Source organism: Mytilus edulis, chromosome 11 (assembly GCF_963676685.1).
Source record: "Mytilus edulis chromosome 11, xbMytEdul2.2, whole genome shotgun sequence".
Classification (NCBI taxonomy): Eukaryota; Metazoa; Mollusca; class Bivalvia; order Mytilida; family Mytilidae; genus Mytilus; species Mytilus edulis.
Genome location: NC_092354.1, coordinates 76,456,877 through 76,476,646, shown reverse-complemented (window position 1 = coordinate 76,476,646; position 19,770 = coordinate 76,456,877). Strand labels below are relative to the sequence as shown.

At 31.5% G+C, this 19,770-nt stretch overlaps 1 protein-coding gene and 1 long non-coding RNA gene across 2 annotated transcripts in view; both read right to left on the bottom strand.

Annotated features, from left to right (window-relative positions):
• LOC139496309 (leucine-rich repeat-containing protein 15-like) overlaps nt 1–19,770 on the bottom strand; it is a 332,962-nt gene that overhangs the window by 203,338 nt on the left and 109,854 nt on the right. The gene's annotated exons all lie outside the window — the stretch shown is intronic.
• LOC139496311 (uncharacterized) lies at nt 1,756–19,611 on the bottom strand. Its single transcript, XR_011657600.1, has 3 exons — nt 19,378–19,611; nt 2,446–2,636; nt 1,756–1,849 (listed from the first exon to the last, which is right to left on the bottom strand). It is a non-coding gene; the product is annotated as an uncharacterized lncRNA (long non-coding RNA).

Here is a 19,770-nt window from a genome sequence, read left to right as displayed (position 1 = left end):
TAAATCCATATAAAGAAGCAACTTCGAACATTTCTTTACTTTAAACGGCATTTTCACATGAGTAAAATATATGTCAACATTTAAAACTTTCCGTGCATGGAACAACGTCAAAATCGTCGTTTTATTAGGAACGTCGTGTAACGCTGAGTGGCACCAATACCGTGCGTAACGTCAGTCTCTTTGACAATCGTACCACATCTCTTGTTCATATGGTTTTATATAATCTTAGTGTTATGGAAGAAATAATGTGTCGTTGAAAATTTTTCTGCATTTGTTTTGTCTAAACAAACCTACGAATAATTGAAATAAGATAACAAACTGAATACTTAATAGTTTAAACATATTTTATTTGCTGAATTAAAGCAAAATGGATTAGACACAAGTAACTCATACTTATGAAGTCTCTTCCATGATACAATATAAAGTTACATTAATAGTATAATATAATGGACATGCATATAAAACAAACAATTTATGCAATATAATACTAGCTTTGATAGGTGAACAAAGAGGATAGAAAGTAAAAAGAGAAAAAAAAGTTTGAAAAGTCGTATAATTCTGTGACGATGACTTGTGAATTGATGACAATAATGACGTTCAGTGTCTGCAATAATAACGCTCTATCAAGGTATAAGAAATCTGTTTGACCTTTTTGTGAAATTTTGAACATGTTTTGAAATTTGAATATTTTGTTCGTTCGAAAGTTCCAAGTGTCCGCAAATTAATAGTTTTGTATCTAAAGCAAAGTTTTCAGATAGCCAGTTAAGGTTATGGAATAAGGTTTTTCTACATAATGTGTATTTTGGGCAAACGAAGAAGTAATGGTAGACATCCTCAATATCGGACCCGCAATAATAAGAAGGATCATCTATAATATTAGCTCTAAATAGGTCTTTGTTTAAGAATGAAGCGGAACATCGCAATTGCGTTAAGATTATATTTAATTTCCTTGTGTCGTACAAATAAAACGTTTCAATTTTACATAATAGACTATCGTGTTTTAATTCTTTCTTAAATTAAGAAATAGAGTCGACTCTGCGAATATTTAATATATATATACTTACATGTAATACAGTTGCTCACAGTCTGCAAATGTGGTTCCAGGAATTTCAATAATCAAATTGAAGCTGATGTAGCTGTTATTGAACAGAAAATCCACAGTTAAAGAATTTGTTAGACAATAAGTTAATGTATTTCTGTATATAAAATTTGTTCAATAAAAAAATGCTTAGGATTTAAGACATTCCAAAACAATGTTTCCTGAAGGAAAAGAGTCAATGTAACAAACTACATTTCATCAAAGTTATAAAAACACAAATATTCAAATTTGCAGAACCTTTATATTAATGATGGACATGGGACTATATGCATACGTTAAACAGCATGACTACAAAGTACTACAACCGTAATGTTGTGCATGTTGGTTCGTAGGTATTAGCTTTGTCAATTTGATTTAATCACTATACCCTCCGCCGATGGTAAAACACTTATATACTAGAAATGTTTTCTTCGGATTTTCTTTGCCTACTGTGTGGGGAACTATTGTTTCTAAATAAAAACATCAGAAAATTTAAAATCTGATAATCTTAAATATACAGCGCAAACTATATGCAATTAAAACAGATGACATTGTACGTTACTTGATTATTTTGAAGTACGTTTCTTATACAAGACACACTATAAGCAGATGATAAGTACGATACATTACACACCTACTGAATAAATGTGGTACCAATTATATATGAAATATGTCACAAATATAATTGTATGTACATACATAGTCTGTAATTGTGGCATCTCTTTACATAATTGAACATCAATTTCTGTTATGTTGTTATACTGGAGATCTCTAGAAAAAAAATCATCAAATTGTAATATAATCCAAGCACAGTTCTCTTTATGTGTGTTTTGCAATTAAAAGTGACAGCTACATAAGATTTACCAATATCAGATTACTTTTCATTTGAAAAATTAACGTGTGATATAGTTGGAAGTGACAATATGATACTACTAAATGTTTCATGACTGCTACTGAATGGAATATTCATATTGAATATAAATATTTGTAGCATTTTCAGCCTTATTTTTCCCTATTTTGAGCACATCTTATTTGAAATCTGGAGCTGTCATTCTAGTATCAGCTAGTAATCCGTTAAATATTTATGTATCATTGCCGTTTTCCTTAGTTTCTTTTGTAACCTTTTCTGACATCGGACTTTTTTTAAACTGAGTATCAAAATAAATATTACAATTTTTACTCAATCCTGCATTGGTTAGAGCTATATCTAGCAAAAATCTGCATTTTTGTGTCTGTTCCAAGTCAGGAGCATCTGGCATTTGTTAGTCTTGTAATTAATGTCATTGGTAAAAAGGATTAAATGTAATGTGAAATTTAATTAATTTTGTAATTGTAATTAAAAGTAATTGATTCCATGCCTGACTTACAGATAGTACGTATCATTCGGAAGTGCTGGAATGTGTCCCAGATATTTAGAGTAACAGTTAACGTGAGAGCCTGACGAATCATAAACACAAGAGCAAGTCGACGGACATGTTCCTTTTACTAATCCAGCACAAATCACAGCAAAAACGAAGATTAGAATAATATCCATGCTCATTATATTCATATTACATCGCTGAAATTAGAAAAAAAATCAAAACATGAAAACATTTACAAAATTAGAAGAATAGTAAAAGAGGGACGAAAGATACCAAAGGGACAGTCAAACTCATAAATCTAAAAAAAAACTGACAACGCCATGGATAAAAATGAAAAAGACAAACAAACAACAGCACACATGGCACAGCATAGAAAACTAAAGAATAAACAACACGAATCCCAACAAAAAACTAGGGGTGATCTCAGGTGCTCCGGAAGGGTGAGCAGATCCTGCTCCACATGTGGCACCCGTGGTGTTGCTTATGTGATAACAAATCCGGTAAATAGTCTAATATGGTAGGTCACATTCATGAAAGGGAAGGGGATTGTAGTTACGACGTAAGGAACATATCCGATATCATTTGTGAAACGGTTGTTCCATAACGGTAAACCAACTGATGGCTTCCGTAAAGTTAACGAGGGATGATTTCAACTTCACCATTTGAAACTCATGGTTTAATAGCTTCCTTGCGAGCAGCAACCCTGTATCAAGGTGCTGCTGGAATGTTGCTACTTAGAAATGGGAAATTCACAATAAGAAAGCTGAAATCATCTCTTTGTTAATTTTATGCAGCCTTAATGTGTTGTTAAGGTATATTTCACCAAATAAATATATTTTAAAAATGTAACAAACAATTATTAGTTTTTTTTTAGTAAACCGATGTATGGAGGGCTTCTGTTGGAAGCATATCACTAAATCAAAGTTGAAATAGTAAAACAGGTTTAAAAGAGTATATGAAGTTATAAGAATGGTTAATAGAAAGACAAAAAACATATAAGAGGTTTGGGTTGCCTTCGGGTAGATATAGAGTACATCGCAAATCTAAAAACATACATAGTGGAAACAAAAGCAAAACATATGGTTGCAATGCAGGAGAAGGTTTACTACTGCCGATTTTTAAGAGGCGATCGCTATCATTCTTTACTAGGCGTAGGATTAACTTGCTACGAAAACATTTGAACAGTTTATATAGGGTGTTCCAAGCAAGTGATGGGTCTTTGAAATCATCCGATTATAAATCATGTAACTTACCGGCATCTGGATACCGAATAATTTCAATTTAGAAATTACAGCAGCACTATTACGATATTGCTAATCATTTTGTCTTTTGTGACAAGGCAAGAGTTATAGCCGTAAGGGGTGGTAATATGGTCGAGATATTATCACAGCCAGCTAATTATGGATTGGCTACAACTTTTCAAGCCCGCTGTTCTGGTTGTCAGCAGAAGCTTTCATTTAACACAAGTCGAAGGCTTGAAACAAACGCCAGTAGACATTTCGATGTTAATGTCCGTGCTGTATGGGGAGCACTGGCCACTGGAAATGGATTAACGCATTTGAATGAAGTGTTAGCAACATCCGATTATCCTACTATGTCTCAAAACACATTCATAACTATTGAAAATGAAATCAGTCAATGGTGTAAAAATCTTCTGCAAGAAGACTTTTCACAAGCTATTGCAGAGGGAAAAAAAGCTATTGCAAAGGGTAATTTTCATGAAGGTGTGTACATGCTTTTTCTCATTAATGTAAATATACTCTACAACACTTTATGGTGCATATCATCATGTTTTAATTGTCAAAAATTGGCCACTGCAAAATGACTGTTTGAAATGTTTTAATCAAACATAATGAGGTGCAATTATCACCATGTCAAAATGATGAAATAATTTAAGATAATGAAAATGGAATTAATATCTGAATAAAACATATATTTTGAATAAGAAAATGACGTAGTTACTCTATTCACATTAAAGTTCATCATATCTTTTATAAGCAAAATTTACGTGGACATAACATTAAAAAATATTAATACTTCAACAATTTAACTAAATTGAAATCTTTGTTTCTATGTATCACTATGAATATAATATCGGATATGAGTGGCATTCACTTTGAACAGTGTCTTTACTCTCCATAAAAATAAACCAATATGCACTGTGTCAATTAAAACCAATGCAATTCATTATGCACATTATCCAAATTTAACTGATTGATTAATTCATTATGCTTGTTTAATGTCAAGTGGCAAATATTTCATCTATTTTAAAGACTGTAATTAATAACCAATAAATATGGTAAGTAGGTCTTAGAAAATTGCCCATCAGGATGATGTCGGTGGACATTTTTTACTTCCACTGTAAAATTAACAAATATTGGATCACATACAAATTTTGCAATGCCAATGTCTCTTCAGGATGCATTTGATTTAACATTACCATTCTGATCTAACATGTCTGCAAACTTCTACATTTATATTCCATATGGCCAACCATACTTAGGCAATATTTCAACTACTTGTAAAAAAAAACAGAGTTACCATATTTCTATTCAACATGTACCCTTTTGGGAGGATTTAAAATGTATAATGTATATACATGTACAATGTATATCACATTTATATTTTGTTATTAAACAACTCATATTCCTAAATAGTTTAAATACTCATTTTGCCTAGTAAAAATGACATTAAAAGAATAATTTAGTATTAAAAATTAGCACATGACATGTTACAGATGTTTTAATAAATTATATACCGATTGAAAGCTGACCACATTAGTATGCCCAACCTACGATAGTAAACGGGCATTTTGTTTTCTTGTCTGTTCGTCCATTTTTCATTCTGTTAATACATTTGATTGACTGTATGAGTCCTCAATGCTCTTCAACTTTGTATTTATTTGGCTTTTTGAACTATTTTGATCTGAGCGTCACTGATGAGTCTTATGTAGACGAAACGCACGTCTGGCGTATAAAATTATAATCCTGGTACTTTTGATAACTATGTCCAACTCCAGATTAAGTTGTTGGTCAAAGTAGTTTTTTTATTGAAGTCCAATCAACTTGAAATGTAGTACACATGTTCCCTATGATATAATATTTCAAATGTTTATGCCAAAATACGAGTTTTTAACCCAATTTCACAATCCACTGAACATACAAAATCCGTCTCCCCGCTCCAATTTATAGCTTTTGCTCTAGATAGTTTTTAATCAACTTGGACACATTTTTTCTTTTATATAATCTTTGTAATTTAATGCCAAATTAAAATTTTGACCCCGATTTCACAGTCCCCTAAACATGCAAAATGATAGTGCGGTAGGGGGCATCAATGTACTTTTGACACATTCTTAATTCATTTACCTCTACACTCAATATGTCATATACATTTATATATTTCCCATACATGTAATTTACAAATGTACTTATGTAAACAAATAATCATCTAACATGTCTAATTCATTTTTAAGGGAAAAATTTAATAATGTTCATATTTCATTCCTCAACCTAATTATTAATGCATGTTTAATGTGTATTAAATTTATGTTTTTAATAATAGCAATTAAACAATACTACAACTGTTGTTAAAGGACAAGTATACATGCATATATCATGTAATCAAATTAAAGTTAACAAATACATGAAATAGTATAGATGCAAACCATTCTACCATTCACACATGTATAACCCATTATGTGTCTACATCATGTACATGTAGATTTGAAGTTCTAATTGATAAATATGCATTTGTGTCTGTGTTTACATTTTGTACATATTCAAATACAAATCCGATAAATTTAAATTTTCATACGGGAATAAATTGAAATATAACGTGTCTTAAAGAAATTTTGTTTTCATTTGAATGTATTAAACTTGTCCCTCAATAATAGGATTAGATTATTTTAATCACTATGAATGGACAAAAAAGTAATTATAATTGAACATGAAAAATAAACTTCCAGTGATTTTGTTATAAAAAGAACATGTACACTTTTCAGTTATGTACACAATATAAACAAATAAAGTTTACCTAACTACATGTATCATAATTTTTATCATGTGTATAACCTATTGTCACTATTGACACATACAAAATTAAAACTTTTGAGATTTCCAAAAAAATATTACAATTAAAATTATAATTCAACCATCATTGACCACCAGAATTTTATCAGATTATATCAATAGTACATGTAGCAGTATCTTTATTGTTGACTTTCTGGTTTATCCTAGGAAACAATATCAATTATCAAATTATTATTCTAATATTATTCTAATTGATATTCTACGTGCAAGACATGTACCAGCAATTATTCAATATCGTGTTTTCTGGTTGTTAAAAACTCTTACTGTAAACTTTAAATTATCATTTCTGGAAAAAATTTCAATGACAGAGTACACTTGATAAATATCATTTCCATCCATATTTGCGCTATAAATGAAACATCATGGAAATGATATATTGCATGTTATTAAGATACTTGTTGAAAAGTTCAATAAGAACAAACACAAGTTCTCTTTCAACAATGGGCAAAACCCATACTGCATATATCGCGTTATTATATAATAAAAAATTACACACTCAATTATGTAAAATATCACAATAAAGAATAGTCCTTACGGTTTATGCGATTTCATTCAAAACAATTATATACAAATGCTTATAAAGCCCTTTAAGGTTTCTACCAATTGTTGCTCAATATTCATTCCAAGTGTTATATAATTCATGATTGTTCAGGACAATACAACAATCCAAAAATTACATATATCTTAACATCTTAACATGAATTATTCAATGAATTACAATAAAAAATCATGCTATCTTCTCACAAAACATGCATTTCCATGTTGCTTTCTAAATTAATGTTGATTATTTATTAGTTAATATTGCCACAGTCAGGGAAAATACTAGTTTTATTACGAAAATATATATTAATTATAGTTCATAAATCAAATGTATATGTAAAGCAAAATTATATCCGAGTGAAATTTGATCCGGAGGAAAAAATGTCACAGTAGTTGTTGTTATTTTTTTTATCCGGAGGAAAATATTTCCCTGGGATATTTTTTCCTTTGCCGTGAAATTCTATCTTGGTAGTTAACTTATTGAATAGTTATTAGAAAAAACTTATCCTTTTAAAATACTATGAAATAATATATATACCGGTACATACTATCCCCATAACACAGATAGATTTTCACTCCTCTGGAAAAAATCAACCTGTGAAATACCATGCCTGGGGAAAAATTACCGGGACAAATTATCCTCAGGATAAAATATCACAGAGGAAGAAATAAACCGTTACATATACACCATTAAAATATTGAATGAAATTTGTTATTATATATTACATTAAATAAGGATGCCTTAAGGAGATAACTAGTGTTACTCGACCTCCTACAGAAAAGTATTTACCCTGACGGACTTACCATTATACTAAAATACCGTTTTTTTTATAAAGTTCAACTTATAACCATACAATTATAGAATATAATTTTTATAACTTTATTATTATCTTATATAGAAGTTAGAATTTATATTTGATGTAAACCTTTTGGAAAACAAAAGAATTAATGGAGATGATTACAAATCTCCTTTGTGCCAAACCAAATTGAAATATTATTCTATTCTATATAAACTTTATTTTGTACATTATTCTTATGATGCCCAACTTTTCCATTTGTTTGGGTTCGTGTATGGAGGCAGATATAATTGTAGAGGGATTTTTGAAAGCAAATGAACATGGTGTTCTGTATATGCATCTCATTGGTGGTGAGGATTCTAGCGTATATGCCCAGATTATTCAAAATGTACCAATTTGGGGAAAATATGTAAAAAAAGAGAATTTTCTAATCATGTTTGTAAATGTGTGCTCTCTTACCTTGAGAAACTTGTTAATGTAAAACCAGAGAATTAGTCCGGCCGATTGATGCAGATATAGAGCAGAAATGCTCACTTGATGAGGAAAGCATGAAACTTTGCATAGTTGTCTTTGGTTATATACCCTTTGATTTCAGCTATGGACCCACTCTGAAAAATCCAATATGGCTACCATTTTCAAGATGGCGGAAAAACGGTATAAACATCAAGCTTGTCCTAGAGGTATTCTATATAATTTAGGAAATTAAAGTAATGATTCTTTAAAAATGGACTTTGTGTTAAAGCAATTAATTTGGTTGTTTCTTTAACACATACATTTGCAAATATGGCTGCATATATATACAAAAACAAATAGTAAAATTCAAAATGTCAATCAATATGTTACATGTTATTTGTAATTGTTTTTTAAACGCTTTCAGTTTTAATGGTTGGAATGAAATAGGTTGAAACGAGTCGGTCGAACGTGAATATAGATCGGTTGAATGTGGTGGAATAGTAGGTAACTCATCTGAACTTTGAGGCAGTGCCGAAGGCACCTTGTCTCGTGTCTCTCCAATGCCACGTCTTACGTCACTTATCGCGTTTTCATCTGCCGTTCTCACTACATCGTCAAATTATTCTATGTAATCAATAGGTGTGACTTTCTTCAGGCGGATTAGACGATTGCCATCATTTAAAATGGTTAAGGGACAACTATTTCCTTTTCCAACTACGTGGATTCGCAACTATTCAGAGAGCATGATCATAAAATGCACTTCTGATCGGCACTTTTATTAGTTTAATGGTAACAGTCATTTCTGAGTTTGGCGGTACTGTGATGGTTCGTTTTATGCAAACTTGCTGAGTTGAAAGCTCGTTTCCACTGTTAACAAATGCCGCATTTATCACTTTATTGTTGATGGTAAGTGTGGAAGTACTCAGGTTTATCACTGCGCTCAATGTGTCCAAAATATCTAGCCTAAGTATAACATCGTCTGTTAATGGCTCTTTGCACATATCCAATTGTATGTTTACTCTATTAATGCCGAAAGTCGTTCTTTATAATCTTCACAATAACAAGCTGTTAACCCAAACCACGTAGCGTTTCCGTCTTCAAATCTCCATTTTCTGCCGGAAATCATTTCTAATTTATTATTGCAGCAGTGTCCACAATCATGCTCACCTTCTGGTCATATATAGTACGTCGTACTGACAAGCTCTTTCAAATGTTTCGTCTTATGACAATATCGGACGGGGCCGTGGGCCTTTGATCGATTTTGTGATGGTTCATGGCCAATTGACTTTGGAATTGTGCGTTGGCCTACTTGCCCGACCCTTTGCTGTGTAAAGACTCCATTTTGAGGTAGCACTTTGATTTGCTCCGTATCCTGGTGAAGGTGACCGTTGTCTGAAATAACCAGGAATTCTGGAGTTTGTCCGTGGAGATGCTAACCATTGTCTTAAGGAACTACATTCATATGATCTCTAACTTAGTGGGGTGTTGCTGATCGATAGGCATAAAGCTTGGGTGTATTTCTATCTGACGATCAACCGCGATTGTATTGCGTAGGAGATCTTCCACGTGTATATTGATCAGGTGATCTTCCATTAAACTGGTGATCTTTCATGATTATTTGATCAGAAGAACCGAGGTTATATTGATCGACCAATCCACGGTTATGCTGATTAGTTGAAAGCATAACATCAGCTAGTTTTTGTGTGAGGTTATGCACCCCATTATCCAAAGGACTTCTTATATTTCCTTTATCGCTCGGTGATACTGTGCCATCAACACAGTAGACTTGTCGATGGTCATAATTGGCACTTTTTATCCAAATATCGCCATCTGGTTTGCTATTGAGGTTTTCAATGGTTTTAACGCCTTGTTGAATGTTTATGGTTTTCTCTCTATTAGGATTACTGCTGTACCCATATTTTGACTATTTTATTTATTATGTCTGTTTAGTTCACGCATCATTGTAAATATAACGGAATTTGATGAGACTGTCGTACAAAGTGAGAGTTTAGCGCTATAAAACCAGGATTGATCCACTATTTTCTACATTTGAAAATGCCCGTACCAAGTCAGGAATATGACAGTTGTTGTCCATTCGTTTTTGATGTGTTTTGTCTTTTTATTTTCCCCTGAGTTCACTATTTTTGTGATTTTACTTTATACATGCCATGAAGAATCTTTGTCTTTACATCCTCGAAGGAATGCTTCCGTTCAAATCTGGTTTGATCGTCTTTCTTGCTGAAGCGTTGCTCCAATGCTTTTTTTTAAGGCCATGAAATCATCATCTGTGTTTACCTTGCGAGCGTACCAGAGGCCAACATCGCCCTGGCAATCTGGGGCCTACACACATTTTTCCTGTTTTCCCATTGTCATCTACCGACAATTCAAGGATCCTCTTCAATTGAGTTTTTGCATTTTTGGAGCTGTTTGCTAAGGCTCCGGTCACTTTCACCAAGATTTTTCTTGCCATCGGATATATTTTCTCTCCAATGAGGAGTCTGAAGAAAAGCTGTTGCCACACTCTTTTGGTTTCCTCTGTCCTTTCCTGGATCGGTGGGTGGAGTCAGCTTGCTGTTATGGGAAGCCTGTTAGAGCTCCAGGAGCTGACGAGGTTGTTATAATTGGAGTGATAAATGTGGGAATTGCCATTGACTCGACGGGGATAATACCGTAAGTAGGCACTGAATTCAGCATCGGAGAAACTTGATAGGATCCGCTTGCAGCCAATTGTTTCTGTAATGGTCTGCTGCTATGAACCAAATATTATTGATTCAAAGTAGATGGCAAGTGTGCGTAAAAAGACACATAAGCCTTTTGCTGGTACCCTTGATTAGTACTAGAGGTTTATAGTATGTTCTTAAATGGAGATTGTTGTTAAATAATTTGAACTGTCTCATGCAGGGCCAAGGGTCCTGACATAGGACTTTTGAATTAAGGTGAAGACACCCTTAACAGAGTTGGCGGGGTTGATGGTTCATACGAATAACAATTGGGAAAGACCCAAGGCATGGATTTTGTTGAGTACTTTTGGTAAACTTGCGTTGTACTGGCTAGGGTCAAATTTTGGCTTAGATGATGTGTTCATTGCAGGAATTTTAACTTCTTTATTTCGATTGTCCACTAATTCATTTACAACAGATGCCAGTTGTTGGAAGGTACCCTGCTGTTAAAATGCACTTTTAAATTGAACTGTGTCTCCTTCCTCAGTTGTTGTCAGCTTGTCCATCCGTATCACCATATAAACATTGAATATTTTATTGGTCTGACTATCAATTCCACCAAGCAATTACCTCTTGCCTTGTGGTCTATCCTGTCTTCAAACTGCTGAAGTTACTGAGATATTGCCCCCATCTGTTCCTTATAAATATTTATTGCCTCTCTCTCTGTTCTGCTTGAATCATAATGAGACCAACACAACACGGTAAATCTCACCTGTTCTTTGAGCATTAGATTTTATATCTGCTAAAAATTCTTGGTACAATGTTTAATAGTCATTTCTGTTCTCTGTTTAAGCGTTTTCAGCTGTGGGTTTCTCCATATCCCCAAGTGATTCAGTTTCTGCCATTCAATGTTCTTGTCCTTGCTGTTTTCAATTTCTGCCATTTCACTGATATAATATCTCAAATTGCAAAGTATTGCGACCCAAGAAATACGATAGGCACTGAATGATATCTTAAGGCAGATAAATCCCAAATCACAGCTTTTATGTGTGACCCAAGACAACAAATAATGCAGCTTTTAATGAAAGCTACTATTGCAGCTTTTTATGAAAGCTACTACTTTGTGTATGAAATAACAAGCAAGGCAAAATCAAAAAGGAGAGAACTGGGACAGATACTAAATGACACTATACATAAAAAAAAATGGTAGTATTCAGTTCAATTCTCAATAATTAATATTTGCTTATTTTTCAAGGTGGCCATTTTGGAAATAGCCGCCATTTTGTATTTCAAAGATAGATCAAAACAAAATCTTACTTATCTTACTAAGTACACCAAGCCATTGAAATATGTTTATTTTTGTGCTTCCAGCATCAAATCCACTGTGTTTTGTGCAATACTGAAAAATATTTTAGAACGTACGGCAGCCATCTTGAAATAAGTCGCCATATTGAATTTTGAGAGTGGGTCCATAGCTAATATTGCTCAGTACACAAAAATGTACCATCATGCAAAAAATGGTGCTTTCCTCATTATTTGAGCAATTTTTTCACCGATCGGCCGGACTTAATATAGGCAAATGAAATTAACAAAACAAATAAGAATCAGAATCGTAAGCTCAATCAGATGTGCCATTCGAATGAGATCTTTGGAAAATGATAAAAGAAAAGCTATAAAAAAATAGAGCATGACATTACCAATTGTATTAACCATATTTATGAAGACTATTCGAGATGTTCAGATTTCTGCAAGGCCAATTTAAAAGATAAAAGTTCAGTACAAACTATTGATGATAATGATGATACAGAAAATATTTTTGATGAACAAAGTTGTTTGTGGAATGAAAGTACTAGTAATGGTGCATTGGAAGAGTTGCGGTTATCTTCAGATTTATCCATAACGTATTTGATGTCATGTATGAGACAAGACGTATCATTAACTTTAAGTTGTGTAGAAAGAAAAGTGCAAGTTTGCTTGGAAAGGAGTAGGTCAGGTAAGGGCCGACTTTGGCCTCAAATTTCAGGTTAGTCTAACGAACGTTTTTGGACATTTTTTAAACACTTTTGTGTCTATTTCAATTGATTCGATCAGTTTATGTGAAAGATTTTGACTGATTTAGTCATTAAAAACGCCCTGATTCAAGCTTAAATATGAAAAATCTATCAATCATGCCAAAAAAAAAAAACGTCACTTTTCAGATGGTTTTTGTCAAAAATGAAAGTCGCAGCATCCGTGTTCATCCTCAACCTTTATATATGTTTTGTATTATCATCAAATACAACTTACATTTCAATATTATTAATGAACACGAATGCGGCCACTTTCATTTTAGACGTAAACCGTCTAAAAATTTGCCAAAATGTTAAAATTTTGAAGATAACTTCAAATTAATGATGCTGGAACGCGATATTTGTGTATTGTTTTGTCAAAAACAGCTCATATTTATGTAGCAGAAGCATTTTACTTTCCAATAAATAGCTTAAAGATTACATTTTCACAATTTTCTAAAACTGCTAAATTTTGGGGCCAAAAAGGGGTCTTACTGAACCTACTCCTTTCACATGATAACAGATTAAAATGTTTAGATGGAAACTTATTCACTATATTCTGCCATGTAATGAATTATTAAAAATGTGGAAAATTACTGAAGACAACTTATGTAAGCATTGTAAAGAAAAAGATAATTATGAACACTTTTTTGTCAACGGCTTATTTAATACAGACTTCCTAAAAATAGTAATGAAATTAATGAACTATCTAGGTATAGACAATAACATTATAAGTCTTGAAATTCTAGTAATAGGGTACACAATTGAAGATTCAGCATACTTTGATATTAACTTCATATTAACAATAATATCCTTTTCATTCTATAAAGCATATTATGTCTCAGAAAAGAAAAAAAAACATTTTCAAAATTTTCCAAAAAGAAATTTCAGATATAATTGAAATGAACAATTTTAATAACAAAAAATATAGTAAGACAATTCAAAAAAACAAATAGAATCATTGAAGATTATAAAAGAAATCAGAATTAAATCAATTTTAAATGTTGAAACATTATTCTATAAAAAGTACAAAACATTGTAAACACAATTGTTAATTATTTACAAGCCATGTATGGTCATGTTTATTCACAGGTTCAACCATGCATGTCGGCATGTGTTATAGATATGTTTGTAAAAATGTCCAACCATGCATAAGTAACGACATGGTACATATTGTGGTTTTATTCATAACCTTTATAGAGAAAAAAAAAGAAATAAACATGTGTAATCACGATTATTTAATAATTTATTCTAGTGTAGACAAATTGTGAATTGTGCACGCTAAAATGAATGACTTAACTTGTGTAATACATCTACACGACGACTTACAATAGATCAGTAGAAACTTAAACACAAATTGCATACTTACCAAATTTTATCAAATAAGTTAAAGCCTGTTTATATAAGAAGATTTAGACACAATCGATAATGCGATAACTCACATGCTTGCTGAACCACACTAACTATGCCCAATTACGAGGATTTTCTGAGTGGGCTAATTTTGATAAAACGGAAGCCATATGGATTGGGTCAAAGATTCACTCAAGGGATAAACTAACAACTACAAGAAATTTGAACTGGAATCATTCAGGAAAATTTAAACTTTTAGGAATAAAATTTGATCTATTCAGTGAAAATAAAACGCTTGTAAATTTTGTAAAAAAAAAAAAAAAAAATAAAGAGCTTACTAAATTCCTCGGTGTATAGAGATTTAAAATATATGGGAAAGATCACTGTCATTAAATAACTAGCTCTACCTATTCTAATTCAATCATTGACAGTTTTGCCAAACCTGCCTGATGATAAAATAAAAGAAATTCAAAATATTTTTTTTTAGTTTCTTGTGGTCAGGAAAACCAGACAAGATTAAAAGAAAAGTCATGATAGGGTTATTTGAAAATGGGGGTTGGAGATGCCAGATATAAGATTTTTTGGTTATTCATTAAAGATGACATGGATAAATAAACTTTTAGACCCCTTGAATATATCCCCACGGAAAACATTGTTAATAGATCAATATAACAGATTAGGAGCAGACAAAATATGGTTGATGACCCCTGATGGTATCCAAAAGATATCTTCAAATTTTAATAGATATTTTACTAAAGTGGAATATCCTAAACACTGTCACTGATGGCACTGCTGAAGGGATCTGACTCATTCCATATGGCTAAACAAGAGTTTGACAATTAATAATCAAACTGTCTTTTACCAGAGGTTGGTTGAATCAGGAGTTTTCTTTGTAGGTGATTTACTTGATGACAACAGTATTTTTTTACTTTAAAAGAATTCTGCAAAAAATATAATCTTAATATTAATTTCTTGGAATACCATTCTTTGCTTCATATGTGACAAGAGACTGGAAAAATATAATCACTACTTCAGAGAAAATTACGCGCATATCTAACGATAAATTTGAATTGATAAAAAACAATAAAAAGTCATGTCAATTCTTTTATAAAAAATTATGGTCAATGTATACGTTCTACAAAACAAGAAGACTAAATGTGTAAGGAACTAGGCACTCATATAGAAAATTGGGATTTCATTTATAGTTTACCCTTTTGTTCCCCTAAAAACAACAAAGTTAGTATGTTCCAGTTTAAGATTTTACATAGAACTCTTGCTACAAATGCATTATTGCTGAAATATGGGTTAAAAGGAACTAACTTGTGTAGTTTCTGTAATGAAACTAATGAAACTATAAGTCACCTTTTCTGGGAATGTACCCTAGTTAGAAATTTGTGGTTAGAAATTGCAGCACTTCTTCTAGCTGAAAATAATTTAACTTTAATACCTAATGTGGAAAATATTGTTCTTGGGTCTTGGGATTTTTTCCTAAACTTACTCATTATTTTGGTTAAATATTACATGTATACAAGTCGCTTTAATACTTCATTACCGACTCTTACAGGTATCATAGCTATGATTAAAAATTCCTACCGTATAGAAAAAATATCTACCTCCTTTTATAGATCCCCTAAAGCAAATGATAAATTTGATAGTAAATGGGAATTAATTAAAAACTTAGTTTACATTTGACGAGAGATCTTTCTATTTTGTACTTACTTAAGGCTTTATAATAGTACATGTAGAATTAATAATATGTTGATGCACATCACAACTGGACAGTGATTTGTGTGCATCTTAAAAGTAATATCTATATTTATTGATATTGTTATATATATATATATATTGATATACTAGTTTTTGTTTGATTGTATTTGAATTATCTCCCCTTGACTAAGGTTGACATTTATTAGGTGATTCTGTCCAACATGTTATCTGTTAATGATCTCTATTGGCCTCTCCTGGTACCTCGCATGTTCAACATCATTGTATAGACAGTGATGCATGTGGCTAGAGGAGAAGGCTGATGCCATCATTAACCTTATCAACACTTTCAGGTATTCTAATCCAGAGTGAAAATTTAAAGGATGTGTATGATCGAGTAGAAAATTTAGAACAATTAGCATAACAAACTATTTAATTTTAGACTGTTATTGAAAAAATTAATATCAATGCATGTAGTATGTATTAACTATATAGTTATGTATCACAATACTTGGTGTATTTTCAGATGAAATAATATAAATTACAAAAAAAGACTATGCCCAATTTCTTTCAATGGAATACGGATCATTTGATAAAATCAATAACTGAAAAGATCCGGAAAAGTTAATGTAAAACAAAAGGAAAAAAATTCTTTAAAAGATCTGTATGTGTATTCACAACATTTATTTTATATAATTGTGAAATCAATTGTACTATAGATACTAATATTATGAATAAGTTATATCTTACCAAATAGTGCTTCCCTAAACTATTAGGTAAACTAACATGAGGGATACTAAGTTACAAGCTGTAAACTTAGTACATTATTACAGCAAATATGCAATAAAGATATTATTACGTTAAAAAAAAATTTATTGCCAATGAATCAACTGTCATAAAAGTTGGAGGTAGCTATAGCGGTGACACGGTAGTATATACATTCAGGACTTTATGTTGCCCTGATGTGTGCCCTTCTTTTGCCAAATATATCTGAACAGTGTGATCGCACACAAAATACAGTATGTACTGAACATACTTTGCAACACTGAAATGAATCAGGTGTAAACAAAAATGATATAATTTAACATACAGGTGTGTTTTTGATATTTTTTTTAAATTTTGTATTCAATGCATGGTAAAATACACAAAATCACTAATGGCTTTTATTTATACAGAAAAGGTAAACGGTTATTCTACATATTCACATTAATTTTTGAATGTATTAATGAAAGTTTTTCAGAAAACTGTGAATGTTAAAAATGTAACCCCTCCATTTTTGTCATCGCTATGATTTATAACCTTTAATATTCGTCATAGCTTTGTAACATACCCCTTCATTTTACTGAGTAAGACTTATGTGCCTCCCCGCATGTAATCAAAAGGATACGTGTGTTTTTTTTTTTAATTTGAAAAGCTGAACAAAGGAATGTCTCCAACCGAACATTATGTTTAAACCTTTTTTCATGAAGATGTCAGAAAATGTAAACTAATTAAGATTCATTAGGAATGGGATTGTCTTGATGAGGACCAGTCTGATAGTTTAAAAAAACAAGATTTATTTGGATAAAGTTGGGATAGTCAGTTTATAAAAAAAAATATGAATAATTGATTGACCTGGAGATGTACTAAAATGAAACAATAGATATATATTTCAGAAAGCAATAGCGTAAGATACCTATGCATGACAGATTTGATAATCACTTACTTCATAAGGCAATGCCATCTAAAGTATTTAAGTTAGTTTAAAGCAATGACAACGGTTAATAGTCGCTTTGAAGCATTAGTCATACACAATCGTCAAATATAGAACTTTAATTTTACTGTTTTTATGAAGAAGTGTCACATTTGTTTTGGTTTAAAGCAACTAGTAGAACCATATAACATTCAAAATGCTCTGATCTATAGAATTTTATTTATACATTGATTGAAAGTGCATCAAAGAAAGAATATACCGTATTTAATCAATATATGAAATTTCGTTTTGTAAACTTCTTAAGATTGTTACGCTTCGCATGACATGTATTGAATAGACATACATCCCGGATGTTTGTTAAAAGACCAAATTTATAATAAAATATTTAAAATTTAAAAATCTGAAAGAGAGCATATAACTAATTTTGGCAGTTATATTTAAGGTATTGTTGGAGATAACTATGCATTAATAACAAATCAATTATGTGTTCTATCATATGTTAAGAGAAATTAAATACGCTTACTAGTCACATATTATTTAACTAACCATACATGTACTTCCTTTTTTTGTCTTATTCACATAAAGTTTTGATGATGGTACATGAAAGTCTAACAACTGGTGTGGTTATTTCAAAGAATCGTCTATAATTTTACGAATACTGTTATGGTCCCTTAATAGACCTGTAAATCATGACATACGATCTTCTATCAAATATTATACTTACACAATGACGACGACACATATCGATATCTATGCAAGTAAGGGAATAGAACAGTGTCTTAAATAAACATGACTTGACTACTTTAATGACTTTTTTAAAACAAATATACTAGAATCATACTTTTCCAATTATGTAATAATGGCACACCAAATTTGTCATAGCAACGACGCTCTGTTTGAAGGTATAGTTAATATTTGAGGGTTTTGAATCATATCTTGAAAAGATAGACTATCTTAAAATTATCAATATTATGATTGAGTGGTATTGTTTAGAAATGCTAACACAAATCTAGCATTTTTCAGTGATATACTTAACACCTACAGAAAACGACTGGTGTGCTATCGGACTTGACGTTAGCTAGGGTCGGTGTTTTTCTTAAAGTTTGAATAACGAAACACGTTTCCTCTCGGATACGACATTAAGTTCATGAATGTGTCAAAAACTGTTAATTAGTGTCCATAAACATGCATTATAAAATATCTTCATCGGGACAAATATGACATAATTTATCCTTTCCTCATACAAAATGTATGGACACTAATTAACAGTTTTTGACACATTTCTGGTGTATCGACGTACACATGTATATTCTAACACGTATATAGTGTCCATAAACATGCGTTATAAAATATCTTCATCGGGACAAATATAACTTAATTTATCCTTTCCTCATACAGAATGTACGTGTTAAAATATACATTTGTACGTCGATACACCAGCAAATACGTGAATAATGCAAATGCTCTCTTGGGAACAGTCAAAATAACATATTTAACAAATTGAAGATATTTGACGTAGTGAAAGAAACAATAGTAAACATTTATTATAGAAATAAAGATAAGTCGTAACATATCTGTGAATTGTAGATTTAAAATAGTACTCACATCATAAGTTGCAGCTAGTTAACTTACAGTTGTTTTTTTAATATTTTCTTCACACTTTTATTAACGGCAATGCTATGACTAGTAGTCCTTTTAAATCATTTATCAATTTGGTATATACAGTCACCAAACACACAACACTACTGGTCCATCTTTTCAGAGGAAGCTTGACGTATGTTGTTTAAAGTAAAACGTATTTAAACTTGGATAATATTCAAAATGTTCTGCTCTACAGATTTTAATAAATTAAAGGATTAAACATTCATATATGAAATGTCAATTTGAAACTAAATAAAACCTTTTAACCTTTCAAATTGTATGATATATAGACATGCATCAGGAATCGTGGTTTACAAACACAAACACAACTTATCATAATTTTTCATTGAGACACTT